Source organism: Crinia signifera, chromosome 5 (assembly GCF_055691185.1).
Source record: "Crinia signifera chromosome 5, ASM5569118v1, whole genome shotgun sequence".
NCBI classification, from domain to species: Eukaryota; Metazoa; Chordata; class Amphibia; order Anura; family Myobatrachidae; genus Crinia; species Crinia signifera.
The window spans coordinates 272527635-272533865 of record NC_139221.1 but is presented as its reverse complement, the minus strand read 5'-3'; positions in this window follow the sequence as shown (position 1 = coordinate 272533865).

Sequence of the window (6231 nt, the reverse complement as noted above, 5' to 3'; positions counted from 1 at the left end):
ACCTATCTATCTAATAATTGATCATTTATCTGCCCTCCCACCCACTTATCTGTCTATCTAATGATTCACTATCTATCCACCTACCCAACCACACACCTACCCATTTATATACCTAACCATCTATCTTCCTATCTATCTACAGTTAATGGGCTCAGTGAAAAAAATATGTGGGTCCCAAAGGATAACAACTCCCTGCTGGCCAAGCTGCACTATTACACAAGGAGTGAGGGATCACCCACATATTTTTTTACAGGTATTCCACTTCATCCACCCACCTAACTATCTAATAATTTACCATTTATCTACCCTTCCACCCACTTATCTGTCTATCTAATGATTCACTATCTATCCACCTACCCAACCACACACCTACCCATTTATATACCTAACCATCTATCTTCCTATCTATCTACAGTTAATGCGCTCAGTGAAAAAAATATGTGGGTCCCAAAGGATAACAACTCCTTGCTGGCCAAACTGCACGATTACACAAGGAGTGAGGGATCACCCACAGATTTTTTTACAGGTACTGCACTTCACGCACCCACCTATCTATCTAATAATTTACCATTTATCTACCCTCCCACCCACTTATCTGTCTATATAATGATTCACTATCCACCTACCCAATCACACACATACCCATTTATATACCTAACCATCTAGCTATCTTCCTATCTATCTACAGTTAGTGCGCTCAGTGAAAAAAATACGTGGGTCCCAAAGGATAACAACTCCCTGCTGGCCAAGCTGCACTATTACACAAGGAGTGAGGATCACCCACATATTTTTTTACAGGTATTGCACTTCACCCACCCACCTATCTAATAGTTTAACATTTATCTACCCACCCAAACACACACCTACTACTTTATATTCCTAACCATCTATCTTTCTATCTATCTACAGTTAATGCGCTCAGTGAAAAAAATATGTGGGTCCCAAAGGATAACAACTCCCTGCTGGCCAAGCTGCACTATTACACAAGGAGTGAGGGATCACCCACATATTTTTTTACAGGTATTGCACTTCACGCACCCACCTATCTATCTAATAATTGATCATTTATCTGCCCTCCCACCCACTTATCTGTCTATCTAATGAATCACTATCTATCCACCTACCCAACCACACACCTACCCATTTATATACCTAACCATCTATCTTCCTATCTATCTACAGTTAATGGGCTCAGTGAAAAAAATATGTGGGTCCCAAAGGATAACAACTCCCTGCTGGCCAAGCTGCACTATTACACAAGGAGTGAGGGATCACCCACATATTTTTTTACAGGTATTCCACTTCATCCACCCACCTAACTATCTAATAATTTACCATTTATCTACCCTTCCACCCACTTATCTGTCTATCAAATGATTCACTATCTATCCACCTACCCAACCACACACCTACCCATTTATATACCTAACCATCTATCTTCCTATCTATCTACAGTTAATGCGCTCAGTAAAAAAAAATATGTGGGTCCCAAAGGATAACAACTCCCTGCTGGCCAAGCTGCATGATTACACAAGGAGTGAGGGATCACCCACAGATTTTTTTACAGGTACTGCACTTCACGCACCCACCTATCTATCTAATAATTGATCATTTATCTACCCTCCCACCCACTTCTCTGTCTATATAATGATTCACTATCTATCCACATACCCAACCACACACCTACCCATTTATATACCTAACCATCTATCTATCTTTCTATCTATCTACAGTTAATGCGCTCAGTGAAAAAAATATGTGGGTCCCAAAGGATAACAACTCCCTGCTGGCAAAGCTGCACGATTACACAAGGAGTGAGGGATCACCCACAGATTTTTTTACAGGTACTGCACTTCACGCACCCACCTATCTATCTAATAATTTACCATTTATCTACCCTCCCACCCACTTATCTGTCTATATAATGATTCACTATCCACCTACCCAACCACACACATACCCATTTATATACCTAACCATCTAGCTATCTTCCTATCTATCTATAGTTAGTGCGCTCAGTGAAAAAAATATGTGGGTCCCAAAGGATAACAACTCCCTGCTGGCCAAGCTGCACTATTACACAAGGAGTGAGGATCACCCACATATTTTTTTACAGGTATTGCACTTCACCCACCCACCTATCTAATAGTTTAACATTTATCTACCCACCCAAACATACACCTACTACTTTATATTCCTAACCATCTATCTTTCTATCTATCTACAGTTAATGCGCTCAGTGAAAAAAATATGTGGGTCCCAAAGGATAACAACTCCCTGCTGGCCAAGCTGCACTATTACACAAGGAGTGAGGGATCACCCACATATTTTTTTACAGGTATTGCACTTCACGCACACACCTATCTATCTAATAATTGATCATTTATCTGCCCTCCCACCCACTTATCTGTCTATCTAATGATTCACTATCTATCCACCTACCCAACCACACACCTACCCATTTATATACCTAACCATCTATCTTCCTATCTATCTACAGTTAATGGGCTCAGTGAAAAAAATATGTGGGTCCCAAAGGATAACAACTCCCTGCTGGCCAAGCTGCACTATTACACAAGGAGTGAGGGATCACCCACATATTTTTTTACAGGTATTCCACTTCATCCACCCACCTAACTATCTAATAATTTACCATTTATCTACCCTTCCACCCACTTATCTGTCTATCTAATGATTCACTATCTATCCACCTACCCAACCACACACCTACCCATTTATATACCTAACCATCTATCTGCCTATCTATCTACAGTTAATGCGCTCAGTGAAAAAAATATGTGGGTCCCAAAGGATAACAACTCCCTGCTGGCCAAGCTGCACGATTACACAAGGAGTGAGGGATCACCCACAGATTTTTTTACAGGTACTGCACTTCACGCACCCACCTATCTATCTAATAATTTACCATTTATCTACCCTCCCACCCACTTATCTGTCAATATAATGATTCACTATCCACCTACCCAACCACACACATACCCATTTATATACCTAACCATCTAGCTATCTTCCTATCTATCTACAGTTAGTGCGCTCAGTGAAAAAAATATGTGGGTCCCAAAGGATAACAACTCCCTGCTGGCCAAGCTGCACTATTACACAAGGAGTGAGGATCACACACATATTTTTTTACAGGTATTGCACTTCACCCACCCACCTATCTAATAGTTTAACATTTATCTACCCACCCAAACACACACCTACTACTTTATATACCTAACCATCTATCTTTCTATCTATCTACAGTTAATGAGCTCAGTGAAAAAAATATGTGGGTCCCAAAGGATAACAACTCCCTGCTGGCCAAGCTGCACTATTACACAAGGAGTGAGGGATCACCCACATATTTTTTTACAGGTATTGCACTTCACGCACCCACCTATCTATCTAATAATTGATCATTTATCTGCCCTCCCACCCACTTATCTGTCTATCTAATGATTCACTATCTATCCACCTACCCAACCACACACATATCCATTTATATACCTAACCATCTATCTTCCTATCTATCTACAGTTAATGGGCTCAGTGAAAAAAATATGTGGGTCCCAAAGGATAACAACTCCCTGCTGGCCAAGCTGCACTATTACACAAGGAGTGAGGGATCACCCACATATTTTTTTTACAGGTATTCCACTTCACCCACCCACCTATCTAATAATTTACCATTTATCTACCCTTCCACCCACTTATCTGTCTATCTAATGATTCACTATCTATCCACCTACCCAACCACACACCTACCCATTTATATACCTAACCATCTATCTTCCTATCTATCTACAGTTAATGCGCTCAGTGAAAAAAATATGTGGGTCCCAAAGGATAACAACTCCCTGCTGGCCAAGCTGCATGATTACACAAGGAGTGAGGGATCACCCACAGATTTTTTTACAGGTACTGCACTTCACGCACCCACCTATCTATCTAATAATTGATCATTTATCTACCCTCCCACCCACTTCTCTGTCTATATAATGATTCACTATCTATCCACATACCCAACCACACACCTACCCATTTATATACCTAACCATCTATCTATCTTTCTATCTATCTACAGTTAATGCGCTCAGTGAAAAAAATATGTGGGTCCCAAAGGATAACAACTCCCTGCTGGCAAAGCTGCACGATTACACAAGGAGTGAGGGATCACCCACAGATTTTTTTACAGGTACTGCACTTCACGCACCCACCTATCTATCTAATAATTTACCATTTATCTACCCTCCCACCCACTTATCTGTCTATATAATGATTCACTATCCACCTACCCAACCACACACATACCCATTTATATACCTAACCATCTAGCTATCTTCCTATCTATCTATAGTTAGTGCGCTCAGTGAAAAAAATATGTGGGTCCCAAAGGATAACAACTCCCTGCTGGCCAAGCTGCACTATTACACAAGGAGTGAGGATCACCCACATATTTTTTTACAGGTATTGCACTTCACCCACCCACCTATCTAATAGTTTAACATTTATCTACCCACCCAAACATACACCTACTACTTTATATTCCTAACCATCTATCTTTCTATCTATCTACAGTTAATGCGCTCAGTGAAAAAAATATGTGGGTCCCAAAGGATAACAACTCCCTGCTGGCCAAGCTGCACTATTACACAAGGAGTGAGGGATCACCCACATATTTTTTTACAGGTATTGCACTTCACGCACCCACCTATCTATCTAATAATTGATCATTTATCTGCCCTCCCACCCACTTATCTGTCTATCTAATGATTCACTATCTATCCACCTACCCAACCACACACATACCCATTTATATACCTAACCATCTAGCTATCTTCCTATCTATCTATAGTTAGTGCGCTCAGTGAAAAAAATATGTGGGTCCCAAAGGATAACAACTCCCTGCTGGCCAAGCTGCACTATTACACAAGGAGTGAGGATCACCCACATATTTTTTTACAGGTATTGCACTTCACCCACCCACCTATCTAATAGTTTAACATTTATCTACCCACCCAAACATACACCTACTACTTTATATTCCTAACCATCTATCTTTCTATCTATCTACAGTTAATGCGCTCAGTGAAAAAAATATGTGGGCCCCAAAGGATAACAACTCCCTGCTGGCCAAGCTGCACTATTACACAAGGAGTGAGGGATCACCCACATATTTTTTTACAGGTATTGCACTTCACGCACACACCTATCTATCTAATAATTGATCATTTATCTGCCCTCCCACCCACTTATCTGTCTATCTAATGATTCACTATCTATCCACCTACCCAACCACACACCTACCCATTTATATACCTAACCATCTATCTTCCTATCTATCTACAGTTAATGGGCTCAGTGAAAAAAATATGTGGGTCCCAAAGGATAACAACTCCCTGCTGGCCAAGCTGCACTATTACACAAGGAGTGAGGGATCACCCACATATTTTTTTACAGGTATTCCACTTCATCCACCCACCTAACTATCTAATAATTTACCATTTATCTACCCTTCCACCCACTTATCTGTCTATCTAATGATTCACTATCTATCCACCTACCCAACCACACACCTACCCATTTATATACCTAACCATCTATCTGCCTATCTATCTACAGTTAATGCGCTCAGTGAAAAAAATATGTGGGTCCCAAAGGATAACAACTCCCTGCTGGCCAAGCTGCACGATTACACAAGGAGTGAGGGATCACCCACAGATTTTTTTACAGGTACTGCACTTCACGCACCCACCTATCTATCTAATAATTTACCATTTATCTACCCTCCCACCCACTTATCTGTCAATATAATGATTCACTATCCACCTACCCAACCACACACATACCCATTTATATACCTAACCATCTAGCTATCTTCCTATCTATCTACAGTTAGTGCGCTCAGTGAAAAAAATATGTGGGTCCCAAAGGATAACAACTCCCTGCTGGCCAAGCTGCACTATTACACAAGGAGTGAGGATCACACACATATTTTTTTACAGGTATTGCACTTCACCCACCCACCTATCTAATAGTTTAACATTTATCTACCCACCCAAACACACACCTACTACTTTATATACCTAACCATCTATCTTTCTATCTATCTACAGTTAATGAGCTCAGTGAAAAAAATATGTGGGTCCCAAAGGATAACAACTCCCTGCTGGCCAAGCTGCACTATTACACAAGGAGTGAGGGATCACCCACATATTTTTTTACAGG